Source organism: Saccostrea cucullata, unplaced genomic scaffold (genome assembly GCF_032062105.1).
Source record: "Saccostrea cucullata isolate Sc308-1 unplaced genomic scaffold, CSIRO_AGI_Scuc_v1 ctg6846, whole genome shotgun sequence".
In the NCBI taxonomy this organism is placed as follows: domain Eukaryota; kingdom Metazoa; phylum Mollusca; class Bivalvia; order Ostreida; family Ostreidae; genus Saccostrea; species Saccostrea cuccullata.
The window spans coordinates 606-24890 of NW_026928501.1; the positions used below are offsets into that span (position 1 = coordinate 606).

At 35.7% G+C, this 24285-nt stretch overlaps 1 long non-coding RNA gene across 1 annotated transcript; it reads right to left on the reverse strand.

Annotated features, from left to right (window-relative positions):
• Positions 1-13705: 13705 nt before the first annotated feature.
• Positions 13706-23575, reverse strand: LOC134277775 (uncharacterized). Its single transcript, XR_009994331.1, has 5 exons — positions 23523-23575; positions 16794-16878; positions 15817-15919; positions 14303-14453; positions 13706-13809 (listed from the first exon to the last, which is right to left on the reverse strand). It is a non-coding gene; the product is annotated as an uncharacterized LOC134277775 (long non-coding RNA).
• Between the last annotated feature and the right edge of the window lie 710 nt (positions 23576-24285).

Genomic DNA, 24285 nt, shown 5'->3' on the forward strand with positions numbered 1-24285 from the left:
ACCATATTAACGCACTTTGAAAAAAAATGTAAAGATTGATCAATTTTCCTTCAAATAATCGGTATGATAAAAAACAAATTCTGGTTTTATAATTTTTCATAATAAAGTCACAGTAGGACCTGAGATATTGACGTTTTAAATATTTAAGGTTTTGATAAGATAAAAGGGAAAATGAAAGGGTCTTGAAAAAAAGACTGACGATTGTTTAAGTTCATTAATTCGTTTCTTCTTTTTTTTAATTCTAGTCTTTGATAAGTAGATGTAAAGGTGTATAGGGGGCACTAACAGACGACAGCTTCAAGCAACTTAGCATTTATCATAATAAAAAGGGGCCAATTTGATTGTTCAAAACTATGAAAATTCTTTCTCTCTCATACGTTTTACTGTACTTAAAAATTTCTTGTTTTCATCTGTTTTAATTAACTCATTTATTATTGAAAATTTTCAACGTCATACCAGTTAGGTAAATACATAATTATATGAATGCTTTGAGTATAGCATAGACATCGAGACTGGGCGAAGGGCCATTGGGGGATGGGGTGGGGGGCTAAGCCCCCACTTATTTTGGAAAGATATATACATCGTATAAGCATTGAAAATGCAGCGTACCCTTTTTAGGTTTATTGCTCCCCTCCCCAGTTTGTTACCGACACCTATGTATTGGAAAGATAAAGATTTGGACTGAGGGATCTTATACCCGTCTTCTCCTCTTTTCGACAGGAGTTAAATCAATTCATTTTTGAGGTTATGATTAGGCTTAGTTTTTTGAAAGATAGATAAGTAAAATAACAAATAAAATCTTTCCATGACTAAAATATGATTTTTTTTCAAAGTGCGTTAAGTGTCTCCATGGTAAAATATATTGATGTAGAATCTTAACGCACTTTGAAAAATTTTTTCAAAGTGCGTTGAGTTGGTCCCAAATTTAACGCACTTTGAAAAATTTTTTCAAAGTGCGTTGATATTGTCCCAATTTTAACGCACTTTAAAAATTTTTTCAAAGTGCGTAATTTTTTCAAAGTGCGTTGCCACAGAGGGTTTATTGGTAAATATTCAAAATTGAAAAATAGGAAAAGTAGGCAGGAAGAAGAAACATTATTAAAAGAATTAGATAATCAAAATGAAAAACTATCAGTAGATCCATCTCAAGAAAACATAGCCTTTTTAAATGAAATCAAAGAAAAATTAAATGTATTAACCGACATAAAAATAAGAGGCATAATATTGAGATCTCAAGCAAAATGGTGTGAAGAGGAAGAAAAATTTACAAAATATTTTTTGTCTCTAGAAAAAAAAAAACTACAAAAATAAGTGTATAGATAAGCTAGTAGTCAATGAAAAAAATAATATGCAATAAAAATGAAATTCTCAAAGAAATGCAAACATATGGTTTTTATTTATCAATATGCTTATCTTTTCAGAAGGAAATTATAAGATCAGAAGCATTAGATTCTTGTTAAATAACTTGTATTTGGGGGGGGGGGGGGGTAGAGGGGGGGGGGGGGATTGGGAAAATCTTAATTTTCAAATGAATCAAGATTTTATAAACTCGGCGTCTAAGTGACACAATATGACATTATAAACAATAACAAAAACTTATTGTTTTTCACTGTTTACTTTTCTTTTAACAATTACTTCAGTTTGGAATCCTCCTCTGAAACCGTAACAGCGGCAAAAATGCCAATGTTTACTTCAATTGAGAGCTTTTCGTTGCCCCATAGCAGTACATGTAGGTGTACACCTATACCTGTATGATGTATAACTGAAGTCGGGAAAGATAGTCAAAAGGATTACTTCGAGCAAATACATGTACGTTTGATTGAGGCTGTTATCAAAACTAACACTCTTCTGCCTTTTAGCATTTCTGCATTTTAAACTTTTTCTTAATACAGTGACTCCGTGGTCATTTGGGCACCCTTAACCTAGACTCTTCACCTTACGGACGACATTTTTGAAAGCAAACTTCTCCAACGTTATTCTATTTCCATAATCCGGAAATTTGCGTTCCGCATCCGAAAGATCAATTTTTATAAAATTTTGACCGTTCAAAAGTTATGGCCAAGGTTTAAGATTTTTCATCAGTACAAAAATCTCCAAGGTCAACGTCAAAAGGTCAAAGTTGTTGGCATCCAATGCAAGGTCTTGCAACAAAAACTGCATACATGAAGTATAATTGTTCTAGTATCTTTGTTCAAAAGAAATATAGCTAAAGTAAAAATTTGGATTTTTGTGTTAAAGTGGTCAAACTCCAAGGTCTAGCTTAAAAGGTCAAATTTGGTGGTACCCAAAGGAAAGTCTTGTAACAAGAAATATACATGTGAAATATGAAAGTCATAGCTCTTCCAAATCAAAAATTATGGGCAAGGTTAAAGTTTTTGCGGACAAACAGAGAGATAGCTAGACAGTTAGACAGACAGACAGGTAGACAGCTAGTCAGACAAACAGACGGACACGACAAAAACTATATAAAACTAATATGTTATACGGTGTGACCGTTGGGGCGAGCGCAGTTTATTTACTATCATAAGCCTCAATATACTGTCTATCATTCAAGAAAAGAAACAAGAAATTAACGAAACAATAAAAATATATCCCTTCCCATGCATCGGGATCAAGATTCCAAACTTCTCGGAAATTTCCGACAAAATCGGAAATTCCCGAACCGTTGAAGTGATGAAAGTATGACGTCAGATAAAAAGTCCTGTTGACTTAGGACGCAAACGATAGTTTTATGGAATGGAGAGTTGTTGCTATGTTTTAACCTCCAAGTTGCTATGCACCGCAAAGGATTACTGGGAGTTTGGAATTTTTTCACGCGGTGAGATAAAAATTTCTTGGAACAATGTGCAGATTTCATTCCGAATTTCCTCCGTTCGTACACGTTAGTCTATTGAGCTCGCTACGCGAGCGGCGCTTCGCGCCGCCTCGCTGCGCTCGCTTTTATAGAGATTTATATTTTTAAAACAAATTTGACAATTCCTTATATCGAACCCACAAACGTATATATTTTGTTAGGTCTTAAATGGGCGTCCGTACGAATATTTTTTGATATTTATTTATTTAAGATAAAAATTCCGTTATTTAGAATCAAAATATTTATTAACTTCAGTTAACATGTTTTTGTACCGGTAAATTTAAATATTGCATTTAAATTAATTATTTTGCATATTAAAATTAAGATGAACAACAAGAATCAGCCCAAACAAACCAAAATCATCTCCCTTAAAACAGATTAAAATAAAAAAAACTTCTCAAAAACAGAGAAAAACTCTTATACTTTAATTTACTATAGTTAAACCTTTGGAACTTTGTGAATTACTATTGTGAAAACTTTAGAACTTTGAATAACTATGGTATAAATCTTGGAACTTTGATTTACTATGCTGAAAACTTTGGAACTTTGATTTACTATAGTGAAAACTTTGGAACTTTGATTTACTATAGTAAAAACTTTGGAACTTTGATTACTATAGTAAAAACTTTGAAACTCTAATTTACTTTTGTGAAAACTTTTGAACTTTGATTTTCTTTAGTAAACTATAGTTAATTATAGTTTACTATAGTATTTTTTGTTGGGTTACAATAAGGTTTCTTTGGGGTTTTTTTTACCAAGTAATGAAGTGGATGGACTGTAATTCTCTTATATTTTGCGCTCTGTTTTTTAAACATTGTTTAAATATTACTTGTACCTGTGTTATGAAATGACGAGGGGCTATCAAAAAGCTTGTGGACTAGCGCCATTAATCAAAATTAAAACCAATTTGGGTACATATATGAATTTTAAAATATCTAGTTATAATCATCTCATAAATCACAAATCATAAAGAAAGAGGGCGTATAAGGCGTGTACAATCCCTGCTCTAAGGCAAAATGTTTCTCAATTTTCAAAATTTTCAGAAGTTATATTTTTCTTAAATCATGTTTTTATTAATGTCCCCTTCAAAACGTTTATTATTTTATTTTACTGAAAGATTAATATCTTATAAATTTTATCATAAAGTTGACAGTTAAGCATATTTAGTGGAAAATGGGTTTAATAGGGCTATAAAAAAACGAATTTTGAACATGAATGGGTCAAGTCTCCATTCTTCGTGAAAGCTTAATGATGACAACGTAAATTTGAAATCTATTTCATTTGTCCAAAAAATGGAATTTCGACACACTCAATATGAAAATCGAACGAACTTTTCTGAAAAAAAATTACGCTTCAACAAACCCGTCCATTTAAATCACACTGAAAGACTACAATAATGGTTTTAATGCACATGCTTCGTACCGTATTGGTTAAAACGGTTGGTCTTGGACCATACCTGCGCTATAGAGAAAGTTTGAATCATACCTGAAGTTTTTTCTTTTTTGTTTTCAAATGTCTTAAAGACATGAGTGAAAAATAAATTTTTATTTAATTGTAAAAACAATGAAATACAGAATTTGATGTTTGAAGGATGATATAAACCATAAAACTTTGAAAAAAATACTACTTTACGAATATTGAGAAATGTCTTTTTTCAGAGCGGGGGACTGTCTTCGCCTTGTTCACCTCCTCTCTGTTATAATGCCTCCGTAAAAGAAGAATTTTTTTTTGTCGTGTCCGTCCGACTGTCTTCTCTATGTCTGTCTGTCTCTCTGTTTTGTCTGCAAAACTTTAAACTTGCCAATAACTTTTGATTAAGCAGAGCTATGACTTTTATATTACACGTGTGTATTTCTTGTTATAAGATTTTTTTTGGGTAACACAAAATTTGACCTTTCCCTTGGAGTTTGACTCACTTTAACAAAAAAATTCTAAACTTTTTTTTGGCCACATCTTTTGAATAGTTGTAACCAGGACATTTACACTTCACATATGTATTTTTTGTGGCAAAACCTTTAAGTTCATATATCTACCAATTTTACTCGTCCCATTGCATAAAAAAGCTTAAAAAAATCAAAGAATTGTGGTCCCCCGCTTCCGGTGTCTTTGTGGGTGGGATGTCATTTTCTATGACATATTGTGTCAAATCTTGTCGAAGGTAATGCACATGTCAGATATGAAAGTCCTATCAGGTCTTTTCAATCAAAAGTTATAAGGAAATGAACCTGATCACCCCGTATTACAAAGTAGATTATATAATTCGTAGTTTCTTAAGAAAAGTCTTACCACATGTATAACATACTGAAATATGAAAGCCCTAGTCCTTACCATTCAAACGTTATGGCCAAGATTAAAGTTTTTTTCATAAGTACCGAAATCTCCAAGGTCGAAAGGTCAAAGTAGGTATCCAATGAGAGGTCTTGCCACAAACAATACATATCTGAAATATGAAAGCCCTACTATCTACCGTTCAAAAGTTTTGGCCAAAGTAAAAGTTTGGAATTTTTGTGTAAAAGACGGTCAAACTCCAAGGTCAAGGTCAAAAGATCAAATTTGGTGGTACGCAAAGAAAGGTCTTGGGCATAGGTCATATGATGGTATGCTTATATGGAATTTGCTCATATATTTTAGATTATGTCAAAACACAATTCACTTTGCTTCTATTTTTGCGCCTACCCGACCCCATCCCACCCGCCCCGAAAGTTGGGGATATGAATTTCGATCTGCCTGTTTGTCTTATAATTCTGTCCGTCTGTTACACTTTTGTTTCGAGCAATATCTCGAGAAGCCTATGAGTTTTTACGGTGAAATTAAAAAATAGCTTTTGGTCTGGGATGTTAAGGGGGAGGGTCCTGTCCACTAGCACCCGGGTGAATTATATTAAGGAGTTTTTAGATACATCTTTGTAAGAAGAAGCTTTATCAACCGACAAATTATGTACGGGCATCCCCCTGGTTTTATGATGTGGCTATCCTGTGTAGTAAAGCCATATTGATTATATTTTTTGCAGCATGTAGTATTTTGAACAAGAATTTCTGTTTTTTGTTTTTTAATTTTAGACCATAACTCCTTATTGTCCCGAACATCCTTCTTAAATTACTCCCTCCCCCACCCTTCGATCTCTACTAAATCCGCACATATTTTTATTTTTATTTCATGCCACAGAATGACATTTTTTATATTTTCCTTTCATTTCCCTTCTCGAACCCCTTTGCTTGTTTAAATGTCCATTGAATCTTATTGATGCGGCACGGTAGCGACTATGACAAAACGTGGCTTTGAGGTATCTTGTAGGGATGTTATCTATCGAAATTCAAATAAAACTGAAGTATTTAATAATCCAGCCGTGAATTCAATAGACTACAATGACTGAACCCCGTTTTTGGTTACGTTCGTGAATAGGATGTCAGTGTTTCTCTAATTATAATAAAACTTCGATAAAGCGAGTCACAAAATCAAAGCGAATCCAAATTGTGTTATTTTTTGAGGAAATAAGTATTTGTGGGCTTTAACTGACATTTTACTTCCCAGCCTTAAAAAAAGGTAAGTTTCGGGCATAATTTAATTGTATTTTTAATACTGATACCTGACATCTACCCGTCGTTTTTGAAAGGAATTATTGATGTAGAAATTCGGTGACCTGGATACGTAAAATAGGTGTTTGATGCATTTTAGACTGTGATATGAGGAAAACATGATATTTTATGAGACTGGATATGGGAAAGGTGATTATGTTGTTTTTAATTCCTTTTAATAGTTCCAAGTGTAGAAATAAAGCCAGTGTCTGTTTTGCATAGATACTGGGGTTAAGATCAGCCATTTTGATTGCAGAAAGACTATAGACATATACAAAACATACGATTTAGTTAATCTTGACCTTTTCTGACTTAAATGGTGAGATAAACAGATTAAAGTTTTTACTGCACAATCCATAATAAAAAGTATTTTGTTGAAACAGTAAACATATTTACTTACCCCTAGCAAACTTTTGTCTACTTAAACTATAAATCACCTTCGGACAAACAAATCACAAAAAAAAAAATATTTACAAACATGACATTAAAACATAATTAAAATCCAAGTCAAAATAATTAAATATTATATACATAAAAGCTTTTTAATAGATCACAAGTATTTTGTTAGAGTTCACAACTTTTTCAGTATAGCCTCCAGTTTGTTACACGGTTCACAAGGACAAATATCCCTTTACTACCCGCACGCAGGCACTCGGCGCTAGATGTCGCGGAACCTCATTCAGAATCTCCTCGATAAGATAACGAAATTTTACTTCCTCTGGATTCACGTTCTCTGAGTAGATAATTTGAGATTCGCGATTAATCTCCTCGGAACCGTCAGGATTAGTCCGAATCGTCTTCTTCATCACCAGGCATATGGTTGACGTTTTGACACTTATGCGATTGTTGTTATCGTCCATATTACGCATAATACTGTCCTCTGACGAATTCGCAGCTTCGCTCACGTCTTGTGACTCGAGAGATTCTTCTGTTGGTCGCGCACACGTTTCTTCCTCTTCTATGTCGCCGAGAATTTCACTAACAAAAGTGTCATATACCTCAGGCAAGTCGTCCGAATTCACTGAGATGATGTCTAAGTCTGGATATGAATCCTTAACGAGTGGCTGCGAAGTCTCAGCAGAATGCATCTCTTCCTCATCGGAGGAAATGTCCTCATAAAAGTCACTCATAACGTACACCGGTTTCCGGGTCTCCATGAAAATGTGTCGTTGAATTCTCTTCCGTGGGGTATTTATGGCCTCATTGACGAAGTCCTGGTCTAACTTATGAACGTTTTTAAGAATTCTTTTAAGATTTGACTTTCTAGTGAAGAGTTTCTGGCAATATTCACATTTAATAACATTCAAATCACTTTTATGTTGTTTGCGTTGATGCTGGTACAATTTCCTATTTGTCGAAAATACACACCCACAATATTCACAAATCATCTGGAGAATGGTCAGTCTGGTACCGAAGTGGTCTTTTTATAACTCTTCCAAGTTGCGTTGTTCTAATGACGGCTTCTGATTGGCTGTCGGCATGTGTCTGTTCCGCTGTGACAGTATCGGGTCGCGGCTCTGGCGGTAAATTCAATCGGTTGGTCATCGGCCTCTCTCTCGCAGATGGCATGCGACGTCGCGGGGCACCTGCTGTCTCGCCAGTTGTATATTCGGATTCAGGAACCGGGCGCGATTGTTTATTCCCTCTGTATGGTTTGATATTGTCGGCGTGCACTATCACAGGCTTGGAGTTTTAGGAATGTTGAATTTGGTAAAGCGTATCGCTCAGTCTTTTTACAATAAACCATGGCCCTGTCCAGTTCCTTGCTAGTTTTGTTTTCGTCCCTGTAATAATTTGGCGTTTATTTCGCCTCACCTTATCTCCAATGTCATAAGTCACATTACGAAGATTTCTGTCATAATAATATTTTTGTCTTTGCGATAATTTTCCTGTAACTTCTCTCGCAAGATTGTGCACAAAATATAGTTCACTTTCCAAGTTTCTCACATATTCCGAATAATTTTTCCGAACTGGTTCTTCTTCGGTTAATTCTGTAGTCAAAACATCTAAGGGTAGTAGGGGCGTTGTACCGAACATCATTCTATACGGAGATATAGTCGTTGTTTCATGGAGTGTACTGTTATAGGCCAGAACCATCCCGTCTATGTACTTGTCCAAGTCTGTCTGATGAGCTGAGATGTATTTTGATAGCATTTCCTTTATAGTTCGGTTTAGTCGTCTACCATCCCGTCAGATTGCGGATGGTAAGCAGTTGTCCGTGTTTTGTTGATCTTAAGTAATCTGCACATTTTCTTGAAATAGTTGACTTTCAAACGGTCTACTTTGAATGTATAACTAACGGACATCCGTATCGTTTAATCAAACCTTTAAATATGTTTCTGCCAGTTTCAGCTTCCATATCACGTAAGGGATAAATTTCACAAAATTTAGTAAAATAATCAGCAACGACTTATATGTAAGTATCCATTTCCTGACTTGGGAAATTGTCCTGCGATATCCGCGGCTATATTCTTTGGAACCTGTCACCACTTAAATACGTCTTCATGTAAGATCGCTTCTTCCTTGTTGGATTTTTCCTCTCCTCGCAAAAATCGCATGAGGATACATAATCTTGAGCATATCGCTTCAGCTGCGGCCAGTAGTACTGACTATTCATTATCTTTGAAATACTCCTCCTAATTCCCATGTGTCCAGCAGTTTATGAATCATGTAAATACCACATTACACTGTCACATAAAGTCCTGGGCATACATATTTTAAGTGTTTCACTGTCTTTTTCTATCCACCGGTAACATAGTCAACCGCGATCAACTGTTAACATTTCCCACCTAGAATACCAGAACTTGAATTCAAAATTGGTATGAGAAATAGAACTTATCACAGGTTTAGCAGAATCCAATTTCTCTTTTAAGCGAATTAGTTCAGACATCTCATGATCTTCATGTTGGTGCTTACGCATATTTTCAATTGTAAGAGACTCTGTAGGTTGTTTCCGTTGCCTCGCTGGAGGGGGTCTGTTTTTGACTTTCCTACGCTTAGCCGTTTTGCTGTTTTCAGTTGTTGTTTCTACTTGACACGCATCCGGATTCGGATAACTTCAGGGATATAACAAACATCCGATATCTAAAACTTCTGTGTTCAGTTTGTAGCTATTCGGGGATTCACATAGTTTTCTTAATTCGTCTAAATGAGTGAAAGTTTCCTCTGTCGATTCTTCGTGAACGTCGCACTTGCATTGTTTACAGATTAAACTTTCATTGATTCTGGATAATGCGTCAGCATTTCCATGGCGTTTACCCGGTCTGTACACAATGCGAAATACGTATGGTCCCAGGTGTTGAAGCCATCTCGCTACTTGTCCATCTGGCTCCCGGAACTTGTGCAGCCAAACCAATGATCCGTGGTCAGTTCTAAGAATAAACTCCCGCGCGAGCAAATAATGTTTGAAATGCTTTATGAAATACACAAGCGCTAGCATTTCTTTCCTAGTAACGCAGTAATATAATTTCTCTCTGCACTATTCAAAGTTCGGCGAGCATATTCAATATCTCCTCGTCATCTTGATTTTGTGATAGAACAGCTCCAACTACGTTGTTACTAGCATCAGTGTCTAGAATATATACACCTCCATCCGTATCTGGATATCCTAGTATGGGAGCAGTCACTTGTTTTATTTCAGCATTTGAAATGCATTTTCACATTCATTCGTCCATTCCCATTTAGAATTTTTACCTGTAAGTGCATGTAAACATTTTGCTATTTCGACAAAGTTTTTGATGAATTTCCTGTAATAAGACACAAGTCCTAAGAAACTCCTTAATTCAGATACATTCTCTGGTGATTTCCATTCCTCAACAGCTCTAGTTTTCGCCGAGTCAGTTTTAACACCGTTTTCTGACACAATATGTCCGAGGAATATCACTTCCTTTTGAAAGAATTTGAACTTTTTCGCTTCAAGCTTCAAGTTTGCTTGCCGTAGTCGATCGAGCACTTGTCGTAAGTTTTTCAGATGATCGGAGAAATCTCGACCAGTCACAATTATATCGTCCAAGTAAAGAACGGTTATATGCCACTGTAGTCCTTGTAATGCTGTCTCAATAACACGCTGAAAAGTTGCAGGCGCGTTACATAGTCCAAAAGGCATTACTCGGTACTAGTACAATCCTCAACGTGGTGTTGCAAAAGCTGTCTTTTCCTTGTCAATCTCCGACATTGGAATCTGATGGTATGCTATGTTTAAATCCAATGACGTAAACCATTTAGATCCCGCCAATGAATCTAAATTATCGGCAATCCTTGGAATGGGATAAGCATCTTTAATTGTTTGAGCGTTGAGTTTCTTATAGTCTACGCTCACTCTCCAGCTTTTGTCCTTTTTCTGCACCAGGAAAAGGGATGATGACCAAGGGCTAATAAACTCCTCTATAAGTCTATGTTTCTCGAAATTCTGAATTTTCTTCTCCAGTATTTCCCTTTTTAATATAGGGATTCGCATGGGTGGCTCCTTAAACGGCGATTCATTCTTTCAATTTAATGCAATGCTCTCCAAAATTAGCACACTCCATTGGTTGGTTCGGGTCAGCAAATGCTCCTTTGAATTCCATTAAAGATTCCTTGAAAGTAATATAATCTTCCTCTGTTAAATGTTCACTTCCGTCTGAATACAACTTCTTTAGATGTTCCGGCAAATTCCTTTCAAAATCTAAATCAAATACGCCTTGTTCATGAATATGTTCACTAATATAATTCACAGGTGAAAACTGCTACAATTAGCACACTCCATTGGTAGGTTCGGGTCAGCAAATGCTGCTTTGAATTCCATTAAAAATTCCCTGAAAGTAATACTTTCTTCCTCTGTTAAATGTTCACATCCGTCTGAATACAACTTCTTAAGATTTTCCGGCAAATTCCTTTCAAAATCTAAATCAAATACCCCTTGTTCATGAATATATTCACTAATATAATTCACAGGTGAAAACAGTGCTACATCTGTGTCCTTTTTCACCAAAACATCGCTATCACATGGATTAAATACACGCACAAACACTTCCTTTTGGTCTGCGTTTACAAGAGCAATCACTAATCCATATACATGCATGAACTGTTTAATCAGCAACAAGATTCCATCACCAACATTTTCCGTGCATCGTATCCTAGTTTTAATCAAAGCTTCATGTCACCCAGGTATAATACAATCCTCTATGGACAAAACCCGCAAAGTTCTATCTGTTCACATTTATCTGTTGCGCTGGTGTATTCCTTGTATTGGGATCCCTAGATGGGGAGCGTTGAACACCTGACATTACATTCTGGTTAACGCCTGGTGAGAGACTCGAAGTTCGTCGTGGTATAGGGGTCCTTGAGGTTAAATTCCTTTCTGTGTTTCTGTTGCGCACACTTACAAGATCATCTCTAAATCCCAGCTTGCAAATAATACTAATAAGTATAACGCACAAGATTGCCAGCGTTCCTGTCATCAGAAATCCCCAAATTAGGCATAGCAGCATATATCCTGGGAAATACTTATACAGCAGGTATAAACCTACACTTCCTTCCAGAAATACCAAACCCCATAAACACATGAAGCTTTTCCACTGTGAGGTTTCGCTTTCACTGGATTCCTGATTAAAGTCGGTCTGTTGGTCTGGCTCTGAACACGCTGGAGTACTTGCATGAATAGGTGAATTAACGTTCTCCGCCTCATTAAAATTCACCATTAAATTCCGTCTAGCTGATGAACCGTATTTCCTTCTCGGAATATTCCTTGAACTTCTTGGTGTTTCGGCTATAGGACTATCACTCGCGTCTCCGGTCAATCCCATATCTCTAGGTGAATACGTAGTTTGTTCCATGTTTGATATATTTCCGCACACAATAATAGCTAAAATCACGTAGAGTCACAATAATCACAAAAACGCTTTAATCCTGCATCCACACGCAAAGCATTTGTAATACTTGCTGATTTCTCTACTTTGTTTGCAAATGTAGTGAATATTTTCACTTTTTATGAATATTATAAAAACTTGCGCACGAAAATATATTTTCCACTTTCATCAATATCATAAATATTAACTATCTTGTCCGATTGCCTGGTAAAGACATTTTTTTAATTCATCTACACACAAAGAAAGTCGAAATTTCCCGAGTTTTTTTTTCTCCACACAGAATCACATTAATCACAAATTCACAGAATTCACTAATATTTTAATTCCGTTTTAAATCACTGTGTTCACGCTTTAATTCCTGCTCACGAATCAATCCAATTTACACAGAAATCACTGAAATCCATTTGAATCATCATATCACACCGGAATTATTAAATCCCACCGGCTGCCACCATTTGTAACGTTTTTCCGATATGGTCTAAGGGGAATAACTCTCAGTGTTTTCCATTTCTTCCAATGAATATTCTTGAAATGATACGCAAGTAATCAAGTTTACACTGGGTGAAAAAAGTGGTTTCCCATCATGGGAAACTTTATGGAAACCACATGGAAACCTCAAGTTTACAACATGTTTCCCAGTGGTTTCCGTAGCAGATGCTAGAAAACCTCTGTAAACCTGAAGTTTCCCGAACATCCATGTAGTTTCCCGTAATTGGAAACCTCAAGATTCCACTGGTTTCCAGAATCAGGAAACTTGATGGAATCGGAGCGTAGGGGGTTTCCGTGAAATGGAAACTTGGTGGAACCTTTAGGTTTCCTTTTACAGTAAACTACATGGAAGCTCGGGAAACCTCACGATTCCTAAAGTTTCCTTGACTTAGGAAACCATATGGAATCAGAGCGTAGTGGTTTCCGTGGAATGGAAACTTGATGGAATCTTTAGGTTTCCTTATACGGGAAACTACATGGAAGCTCGGGAAACCTCACAATTCCTAAAGTTTCCTCGACTCAGGAAACCATATGGAATATGAGTGTAGTGGTTTCCGTGGAATGGAAACTTGATGGAATCTTTAGGTTTTCTTTTATGGGAAACTACATAGAAGCTCGTGAAACCTTATAATTCCTGAAGTTTCCTTGAGTCAAGAAACTATATGGAACTTGTGTAGCATTTTCTGTGTGGCGGAAACTTGGTGGAATTATCTGGAGTCCCATTCCTGGTGGAAATTACTGGGAAACGTCAAGATTCCCTAACTTTTCTGAAGGAAGCAATGTGAAATAATGCGTATTCTTTTAAAAATCTATCAAAAAAATTTATTGCATGTAAAAGAAAAAAGCATTACCATTTTATATGTTTAATAATTCATTTGATGTACAAAATCTGTAACTGAATTTTTCAATGATATCAAAATATTAAATAAATTCATATATCTTAGATAAACAATGGAACAGTCTTTCACATTTAGGTCCATTCATAAGGGTCATTAAGTACTTCTTTCAACATCAGTTTCCTGGTTTTCTTCACATCACTTATGATCTGCAATATTCATACAAAATTATTATATGATGTCAGAATTATAATGTTTGAATATAACTTAGAAATCTGAAAGATCAGTCAATGTCCTTTAATACACCAATATCAATAATTACTTTCCATGACCATGATACATATGATTTCAGCATTTAATGTAACTCTTTAATATTTAATGCTTTATGACAAGTGAAAAAAAAATCACATAATATAAATAATGTTTTCAGCCTTATTATGTCATTGAGAATATATTACTGCATGTAACTCATACCAAGAACCCTGCTTTAAGTTTGATTAGTTTGAGAGAAAACATACCCTTTATAATAACAAAAATATTAGGGATTGATTTTTTTTTTAATTTTGATATTCGACCTAGAAATTGGTTGAAGATCATTGCAGACCCTCCACCCCATTGCACAAAAGCTAGATTACACCAGGGGAGAAATATACTCTGGACTACGATTTTAAATAAAGATATACAGTAGATTTTGATACTGACCTTTGACCTAGAAAATTAGTCCAAGGTCACTCTTCATCCTCTATTCACAGGCTCTCTGTAGTTTAAGTTTGAGAGAGAAATATGCACAGAACAAGTGATTTCAGATGGAGTGATGGGTAGACACTGTCTTAGGGCATCCACAGAACAGGACCTAAAAATAATGCAATATATATGTATTACAGTATATATACACATGTACTTGTATGTTAATGATTTATCATATGCTGCATTGGACACATATATGATTTTATTATGGTTTAAGTATACATGTATCTTATGAGTAATTTTATACCGGCATTGCATGTACGCTCAGTTTATTTAAGAAATAAATAACAAGTTTATAAACTTCAATGGGGCCATCCTTAAAAAATTGTTTTTTTGCGGTAACGCGACCGACTCACCAAAATCCACCCGACTGGATTATTTTTATCGGTTCAAAAATCTTTTTTTTTTTTTTTACGTATCCATCTTCCATTTTTATCCGATTGTTTTTTTTACGTCTCGGTTACACCGACACTTTATCCTTCCCTCAAGTACCGGTACTATTAAAACATCTTTGTGATCTACAAATTTAGAGATGGCGTCCGAGAAGGTTGCGGGAAATATTGACTCAGTCTATACAATGCTATAGTTCTGTCAGTTACAGTAAATTTTAAAGAAAAATCATCTTAATTCCTAGGCAAAAAGGAATATTGTGTGCCAGTTCCACCTTACAGATACATGGTATGATGTTTACGAGATCGCCACAAAATTCGTGGCAGACAGAATTCCATGTGGGATGATTGCGGATTTGCAGCTAATTAATAAACTATTAAAATCTTCAAACCTCCTAAATATCACACCCCGAAACACTAGATTAGTGTGGAGTCAGTTATTTGAGGTACGTGCCTAAAAAGACCTGATGTGTTCTGATCTTTGAGCAATAAAAGATTGAATTCATTTAGAATGCTTTAATTTTCCTGTTTGATAAGCAAGGTGAAAATTGAGACATAGTTAATACCTCTATATCATCGAAATTTATTTCTGACATTTTGTCTCTAAAAAAAAAAAAAGGCCTACCTACCTACTCACACCTAAAATGATGAGGCACGTTACCGCATTTAAGGATGGCCTTGGAGAGATACCACAAATGTATATATAAACAAGTAATTTAATATTTTTTTTTTTACATTTGTAACATATATTGACCAACATTATTTACATCCATTCATCATGTTCATGAATTGGCTGATCAAAATTCAGTCAGTTTTAGATCTATATGATATACCATAAAGGACTTTCACATTTACAAAAGTTATTCCCCTTCGCAGGGTCGATCTGGGGTCAACCGGCTTAAGACGCTGTTTTCCCTCTTTAACAGTATCAACTTTGAATGAGGGACAATATCTTAGAAATAAAATCTGTATGAACATATTCATTATGATTTTCATGTTGCCCCCATACTCTGGCAATACAGATACAGATCGTAATCGTCCAATATTTTTGAAAATTGAAAATATTAACAAGTAACTTACAAAGGACAAAGTGGGGAAAATGAGCGATACGCTGCCAATTGGAGAAAACTCTTAGGAATGTGAAATTCGTCTATTGGTGATGACAATTCCTGTTTTAATGTCACTGAAAAAATTATGAGACATTAAAAATTTAAGCCCTATTTTCATACACGCATGCTTTTTTTTCATCCATATAACCTTTTAGTATCATAAAATTTACCAAAATTTAATACTTCAAATAATTTCATTGAATATCTATAAAATAAAGGAAACTCTAAAAACTTAGTGACTTGCGCAGAAATTATTGATTAAAGAGAAAAAAATCTATCATATTTCATATAAATATGTGCATAATGAGCCTTTTTTATTCATTTAGAACAAATGGTATGTTCCTCATTTCCCCAAAAAATTTTCAAAGACAATGGACTATCTGTAAGCAGAAATCATTGCTGTTTACTTACATTGGAAAATTTATGAAAATAATTAATTTCCTATTTTTTTTTTATTTTACATGTTTTAAATAATGCTAAAAATAATCTAACTGACTGTAAAATAACATTTTTCATAATCTTAATCTATGGGCAGATCACTCTCACTTCATAAAATTACCTGATATTAAAGTAAAACTCTTTTGTGTGCAGTTTTTAGAGCTTCCTTTAAGTAATCAAAATACTGACCAGCAAGAAATCAGTTAAAAATAAGCATTTCCTTTTTTTCATTCAAATTTTTGAATAGATCTCAGAGTTTTTTCCTGTTCAATTCAGGTTCAAGACGACAAAGTTTTATTGAAGTGTATGTATTAGAGAACTGATTGTATGTCAATCATAGCAATACACACATAACATGGAGGGAGCAAATTGTTTCAACCTAGCTTTTACATAAATCTTCTTGTAGCTCACAGCTGATATACCACAGTTCAGTATTTAAATAAAATTTAGAATCTTTTTTTTTCAAGCAATTGTCATAAACATACTAATCATGAATGAATTACCACTTACCAAATGACCACATCCTGAATCATCATACATTATCTATGATTTTATCTCACTGGTTTTCTTTTAAAGTCACACAGTTTTCTTCTCTCTGAAATGATAAATTATGTCCAGGTACTATTGCATTCTAATTTAAACCAATTATGTAATAGCATTAGCAACAACTGGGATGGAAGAAAAAATAACCAGAAGTCTCTGTCAAGACTGTAGCTCCACTGGTTTGTACTTATCAAAAACTGATGCACAGAATTATGTATCTTAGTATAGTCTACTTGTGTGCCAAGTTATATTGAAATCAGACTAAAATTTAAGGTGGAGTAGTGTTTGCAGACAGATGGACAGACAGCTAGACAGACGGACGGACGCATTACTATCGCATAAGCTCTTCTGGTCTCTGACCAGTAGAGCTAAAAACAAGATGCGCTTGTGAAACACAGCAACAAAGTTCAAAAATGCAATTTTTTTAGTATACAGGTCACAGTCAAGATCACATAATCATTGTCCTTGTTGCCATTTGAAAGCACTTCATTAGTGGAGTATGCATACTAATTAATATGAAGCCACTATTTCATATAGTTCTAAAGTTATGGTGAAGGTTTAAGTTGATAACAGACACTCAGACAGACACACAGATATACAGTTATGGAAAAAGTTTAAACATTATATCTTGGTATACACATAGCCACTTCGAGGTATCAAGGGTAAAATTCACAGCACAGCGGGACTGCATTTTGACTTCAAGGGATCAAGGGTTTCAAGAGATCAGGAGTTCGATAAATCAAGAGCAAATCTGCTTAGTTATATAGTGAAAAAAATTGGGACTGGAGACTCACTTCAAGCGAGCAAGAACATCCGAGAAATCGAAGTTCATGCCATCAAGAGTTACCTGTATATATACAGATATAAGAAGCATGTTATTATTTGCAATTTTGACCTAATGACAGCTAAATCTGTTCAGTAAGACAATACCGTGTACATGTATGTAAAGTAGTTTTATTGTGCATGATTATTTACTTATTTTCTTGATCTTCTCAACTTGAAGTGTTCTGTATTTTATTACCAAGTTTGTAGTAAACATAATGAAACATATCCTTTTCCACATCACATCCTGTATCAGACTTTCGACCAATATCAGCCCTACGGCCTCTGTCCCTCTGACTGATATTGGTGTCTCGGGCTAGGATGTGATATGGAAAAGAGTATGTATTATTCGCTATACATTCTCAGGTCAATAATTGTGAAAAAAAACTGATAATTCAAGCTGATGATTCGTTTGCATTTCTTGACATACTAATCAATATCAATTCACTATTAGGCTTTTTTTCTTTTTTTACATCTTCATCTCAACAGGTTAGACATTACAAAAAAAATCCTTTGAGCAGTAAACTATTTCAATAAGCAATAAAACAAACCTAATCTCTTCAGAAAAGTGGACAGGCTTTCACCTACAGTACATTCACTTTTTTTACGTATATTTTCCCTCCATATCATCGTAATGCATATGATTAAGGGTTATGCTATTCGCTACAATCTATTCCAACTGTTCTGATGGGGATATCCTTCATGGATAATCGGATAAGCTGAGATTGAAGACACTTTTTGTAAAAATATCGATGCTTTTATCAAAGATTTGAACCAAAAATATTTAATTTATACCTTGCCTTAAGTCGTAAGTTCCAAAAAAAAAGAAGAGTTGCCACTGCAGAAAACACATGTGGACCCGGACCACAATTAGCTTACATATAGACTTATATAGTAAAAACATGTGTTTTATTTTCTTTGTAACTTTTTTAAAAATCTTCATTTCCAAAATATCTTTGACCACATGATAGAGCAATGTGTCAGATCAATATTCACATCCAGAAATAGGGGTGTTGAATGTGGAATTCCCTGGTTATTAATAAACTTCTGACGTCATGACCTCGGGATAGCTCTCGCTTGGCAAAAAAAGTGTAAACAAACCAAATGAATGCTCTTTTCAATTCATATTTCTAGGCATAATTTTTGCTTGAAATGCACCTTGCTGCATATCATTGTAAACTCTAGACACTCTACTTTTATTCTATACCCCAAAAGTATCTAAAACATGTGAGCTATTTCTATTTTTATCACTGAAAGGGAGGCATATGAATTTCCTACATGTGCTACGTTTTAGCCATTTGACCTTCACCCTTTAATTGTGGCCCGGATCCTATATGGAGGCATAAAATTCATTAAAAAAATTTAAGGCCATATTTGAAATCCTTAGATACTACTTAACTAATATACCAAGTTTGATTGAAATTGGTTGATATCTACATGTAAAATTACATATTGTGTATACTAAGGCAATACAGGAAAGAAAATGGCAAAAAATGGCAAGTATGAAATTTTAAAATTGAAATATGTAAAAACTGTTAGACAATAAAAGGAACTAATTATTACAAGTAAGTTGTTGATACCTCTTAAACACACGCACACTCTTAAATATGTAAAATACAAGATTTTTAGATTTCTAGGTAATTTGATGATCTGTACCCTGCATTTTCATAAAATTTTCTTAAATTAAGAAATATAAAATCTATCATGAAAATCTGAGAGTGACAATAGGGGTAAACATTTAAAGTACATTTATTCATAAATCAAATGATGTATCACATTACTGATAAAAGTGTACATAACATTCAAAATAAACAGATTTTTAAGCCCACCCCCATATCCTTTTTCCTGACTGTGAAGAGGGGCCATGTGCAGCTGATTGGCTAAGAGTCTTTGTATAGGTAATCTTAATACCCTATGGGAGTCTGTTTTGACAGGTGATTGTCAAAGGAATATATTGCAGTAAAAACCACTAAAAAAGTGTCCAAATAAACATTGTCATAATTCAATCTTGCTTTCAAATCCACTCTTCACTACACATGAAAACAATGAAAGGTGACCATAAAAGAAGAAAAAATCTTAATTTTGGATTTAAAAAAGGGAACACTCATTATATTAAGGCTCATCAGGCTACGTCAAACGCCGCAGGAGCTTCAAGTTCAGCGTCAAACATCCAGGGATCCCCAGAGACCGAGACAGCACATCCCCTTGCTGAAGGCCAGGAAAACATCTCAAGGACACCGATCCTTCGTCCCAGACCTGAGCCATGCCAGGAGCTAAAAAATGAAGAGACGTCTTATGAGTTTGAGGGAAACCGCATTGTTGACATAACATTGGTCTTGGAAATGTTTAATGATGCAGCCAAATGCCACTTTGACCAGGCCAAGCACTGTAATTTTCCAGTGTGGGAATACTCAGGACAGAGGAAATGGGGGTTTGGATGGCAGAAGAGACTAATGTGTACGGTATGTAATTTTCAGACAAATTACTATAAATTATACACTGAAATTCCTACCTTTAACAAACCAGGCCCTAATCCTGCCAGTATCAACTGGAACTTTCAATTAGCCCTGCAGAACACCTCCATGGGGAATCGACGCAGTCGGGAAATGGTAGCTGCCTTGGACATTCCACCTCCTAACCGCAGTTCCATGCAAAGGGCCAGCAACCAGGTCAACACAGCCACTCTAGCCCTGAATAAAAAAGACATGGGTGAGAAGAGACAACTGGTTAAGGCCATCAACCAGGTCAAAGGTCAAGAACATCCAGAGGAACTGGACATTGCCATAGATGGACGCTACAACTCCATAACCTTCGGTAGCAGCAAAAAGCCAGGCTACAATGCATCACAAGCTTACGCCATTGCATGCGAGACCAACACCGACAAACAGTATATTATTGGCACGGCAATGCAGAACAAACTTTGCTGGACTGGAACCTGGCTTCGAGGTAATGGTTATGATGTTCATTGTCCGGGGGGTCATGAAGACTGCACAGCTAATATTGAAATGTTCTCACCTCTTTCAGAGTACGAGATGGCTAAATCCATAGGCGAAGATCTGGCAGCGGACGGGTTCAAGGTGAAGCACGCCACAACAGACGGTGATGCCCGGTCAGCCCAGGGATTCCAAGATGCCATGCGTATTTTTCATCCAGACTGGCAAGTCACTCGACTGGCCGACCCAACCCATGTCAGCAGAGCCCAGTTCCGGCAGTGTCGCAGTGCCCACTTCAGCCCCGAGATGTTTCCCTGCAAAACAAGAACGAGGTTAGACGACATGAGAAAAGTTTTTGCACAAGATGTAAAGGCCCGGTGCAGCTTAGTCTATAAGAAACTCATGGATACCTACACTGGAGACATCAACATCATCTGTAGTAAACTTCCTCTTGTCGTAGAAAGTACCATCCTCTGCTACTCAGGAGACTGTTCAAAATGTCGAAGGAATTCAGTGGTGTGTGAAGGTGGAGACAGACACAACTGGTGGAATCAGTCTTATATCCTCGCCTCGAACAAACTGACATCCCTGCACCTGAATGAAAATGACAAGCACTTGTTAAAAGTCATTCTTGAGATGCGACTTAGCCAAAGTGCCATTGAGGAAATGAAACTCAACACGTCAACTCAGAAATGTGAGGGTCTTAACAGAGCAGTCAGCGAAGTTTTACCTAAGCACACCAACTATTCAAGAAATGCTGAAGGAATCCTCTCAGCTGAGATTTTAAGACAAAACAACAGTCCAGGACTAGCAACATCCATGAAAGCAGCAGAGATTACATTGCCACTGTCCGGCCACACACATCAGTACCTAAAAAGCATTGACCAGGAATATGCCTATCGCAGAGAATACAGAAAGAGAAAAGCAGTTAAAAGGCGAGAAATGCAGAGAAAAGCTACGCTAATAAAACAACATGCGGCGGCTAGAAAAGGAAAGACCAAACCCAGATGCACCTACAACAAAGGGCAACTTGATCCCAAACCCACCTACCTACAGTCCAAGGGAGACAATCCAGAGGATCACACCTACTACCAGACATGAGTTGCCAAGACGAAGACAAAACGGCCCTTCTCAGGGCCAACCAAATTATTCGAAAAGATACCTACTATACAAAGTCGTATAAGAAACGTGTAAAAATTAACACCAGGCCACAACCCCCAAACTTCCACATAAATACATAAGACACATCATACACATACGCACACATGTACATACATGCATCCATACATACATACATACATACTTACTTACTTACTGATCAATATTTTTGTCAAAAACTACAAACTACACCCCCCCCCCCCATCTTCCTTGAAATGACAAACCCATCAACCCCCATTTCTACTTTAGTGAAAAGTACATATTTCTACACAACATAATTTCCACTTACCTGAAATTATAAACTCCAATACACAACCTCTGCCTGCATGTGCAATTATTCATGAGTCGGGCAAAGCCTGAATCCCATTTCCACGTGCGGTTTCCTGCAAATAAATCCATGCACATGTTATTGTAAATATTGGCCCAATCACCACCTTATTGCGCCTTATTTTGGGTGGGGGAAATCAATGGATAGCTTGTCTGTCATTTCCAATAAACACCTCGTCTTTCATCTATGACTTCAAAGGGACCCCTTATTAAGAATACACATGCAAATACACATTACAAAACAGTTTTTCTATTTTTAAAAAGGAACTATTTGACTGGTCAATGAATGCACTAATGTGACCTTTTTCACCGACATATCAATTCCCCTGAAATATTGCATTCTGGGATGCATAATTTAATTTTTTTTTCAATCACTCAAAAAATTTAAATTTTTATAAAAATGAATTTTAAAATGCTTAAATATTTTTTTTAAATTTTCATGAAACTATTTCAAAATGCATAACCCACCTCCTGTCAAAATTTCATTGTAATATCTCTAAAAATAAATTCAGGGGAATCCCTCAAACACCCCATCATAAGGACCCGGACCACAATTAGCTTACATATAGACTTATATAGTAAAAACATGTGTTTTATTTTCTTTGTAACTTTTTTAAAAATCTTCATTTCCAAAATATCTTTGACCACATGATAGAGCAATGTGTCAGATCAATATTCACATCCAGAAATAGGGGTGTTGAATGTGGAATTCCCTGGTTATTAATAAACTTCTGACGTCATGACCTCGGGATAGCTCTCGCTTGGCAAAAAAAGTGTAAACAAACCAAATGAATGCTCTTTTCAATTCATATTTCTAGGCATAATTTTTGCTTGAAATGCACCTTGCTGCATATCATTGTAAACTCTAGACACTCTACTTTTATTCTATACCCCAAAAGTATCTAAAACATGTGAGCTATTTCTATTTTTATCACTGAAAGGGAGGCATATGAATTTCCTACATGTGCTACGTTTTAGCCATTTGACCTTCACCCTTTAATTGTGGCCCGGATCCATGTATTCAAACCGGATGTTCTACAGTCTGAATTTAATTACGAAACCATGCTCGGTGTAACTTTTATCATCCGGATAATTTTAGCGGGGTTATAAATATTTTTTTTTTTTTAATTCCGAAAAGTATTCATTTATATATAGAGAGAGAATGTACATATGGAGTATACATTTTAATAAACATGATAAAAGGCGAAACGTTGCCATTTTACAACATACAGCATGCACATGCATGGTGCCCCCATAATCTAAGTTATGCTATATCACTGTCTCAATTTTTTTTTCTCTCTCTTTCTCTCTGCAATATATACACTTAACAATTTAAAACTTAGGTATCCAACTTTTCAAAATGGCGTCAGAACAAAAGTTGCCTCCGATAGTGGAGATTTGTTGTTGGCAAATATTACAATTATTTACCGTAAAAAGTTAACAAAAATATACGTACACTAATCCTTCATCGTTGGCCATTGCATTTATCACAGTCTTAAAGACACTGGGTGGTGAAACCATTGTGGTAATATTTATTGAACTTAAAATATTACATGAACAATTACCAGGTTCGTATAAGTCTACTCTGTGTGGAAACCGTCGTCTGGTGTCGATCGTCTACAGATGGGATCCTCGTACCTCGCCGAAACTGGTCTTCTCAACTGGTTCTGATATGTACATCGGAAATACATAGGTCGTACGTCAGTCATGTCTGTCGAATAGCTTAACCTACTACATTCTCCCCCCTTTTAAAAAATTGGGATGCCCCTGCATCCTAGCTAGAAAACACTTGTTTTCATTCAACATATAAATTTAAACTCTTCCCGCATAACCGGGAATATCTCTAGGGAAAGAACATCGGAGAAAAAAAAATTTCAACACCACTTTAGCTCAGTTTTCTATCTGAACTATGCTTGGGGGAAAAATTATTATGTACACATATATACACGTTGCTTCAAACACACAACCTTCTCTTTCATAATTCACTAAGATAGCCGAGGGACTTTTCGTGAAGGTTCCTCGGAAGTCACATCTTGACGAGCTCTGTCTGACAATATTCTGGCATTTCTGGAATGTGACAGTGCATAAGGAAAATCAGGTTCACGTACATTTTCCAAACATGACATAAATTCATGGCCAAATTTTAAATACTGAAGTTTTTGAGCAGCTTGCAGGTAATGATAGTATATGACCTGGTACCTCCAGGGACCAATACGCTC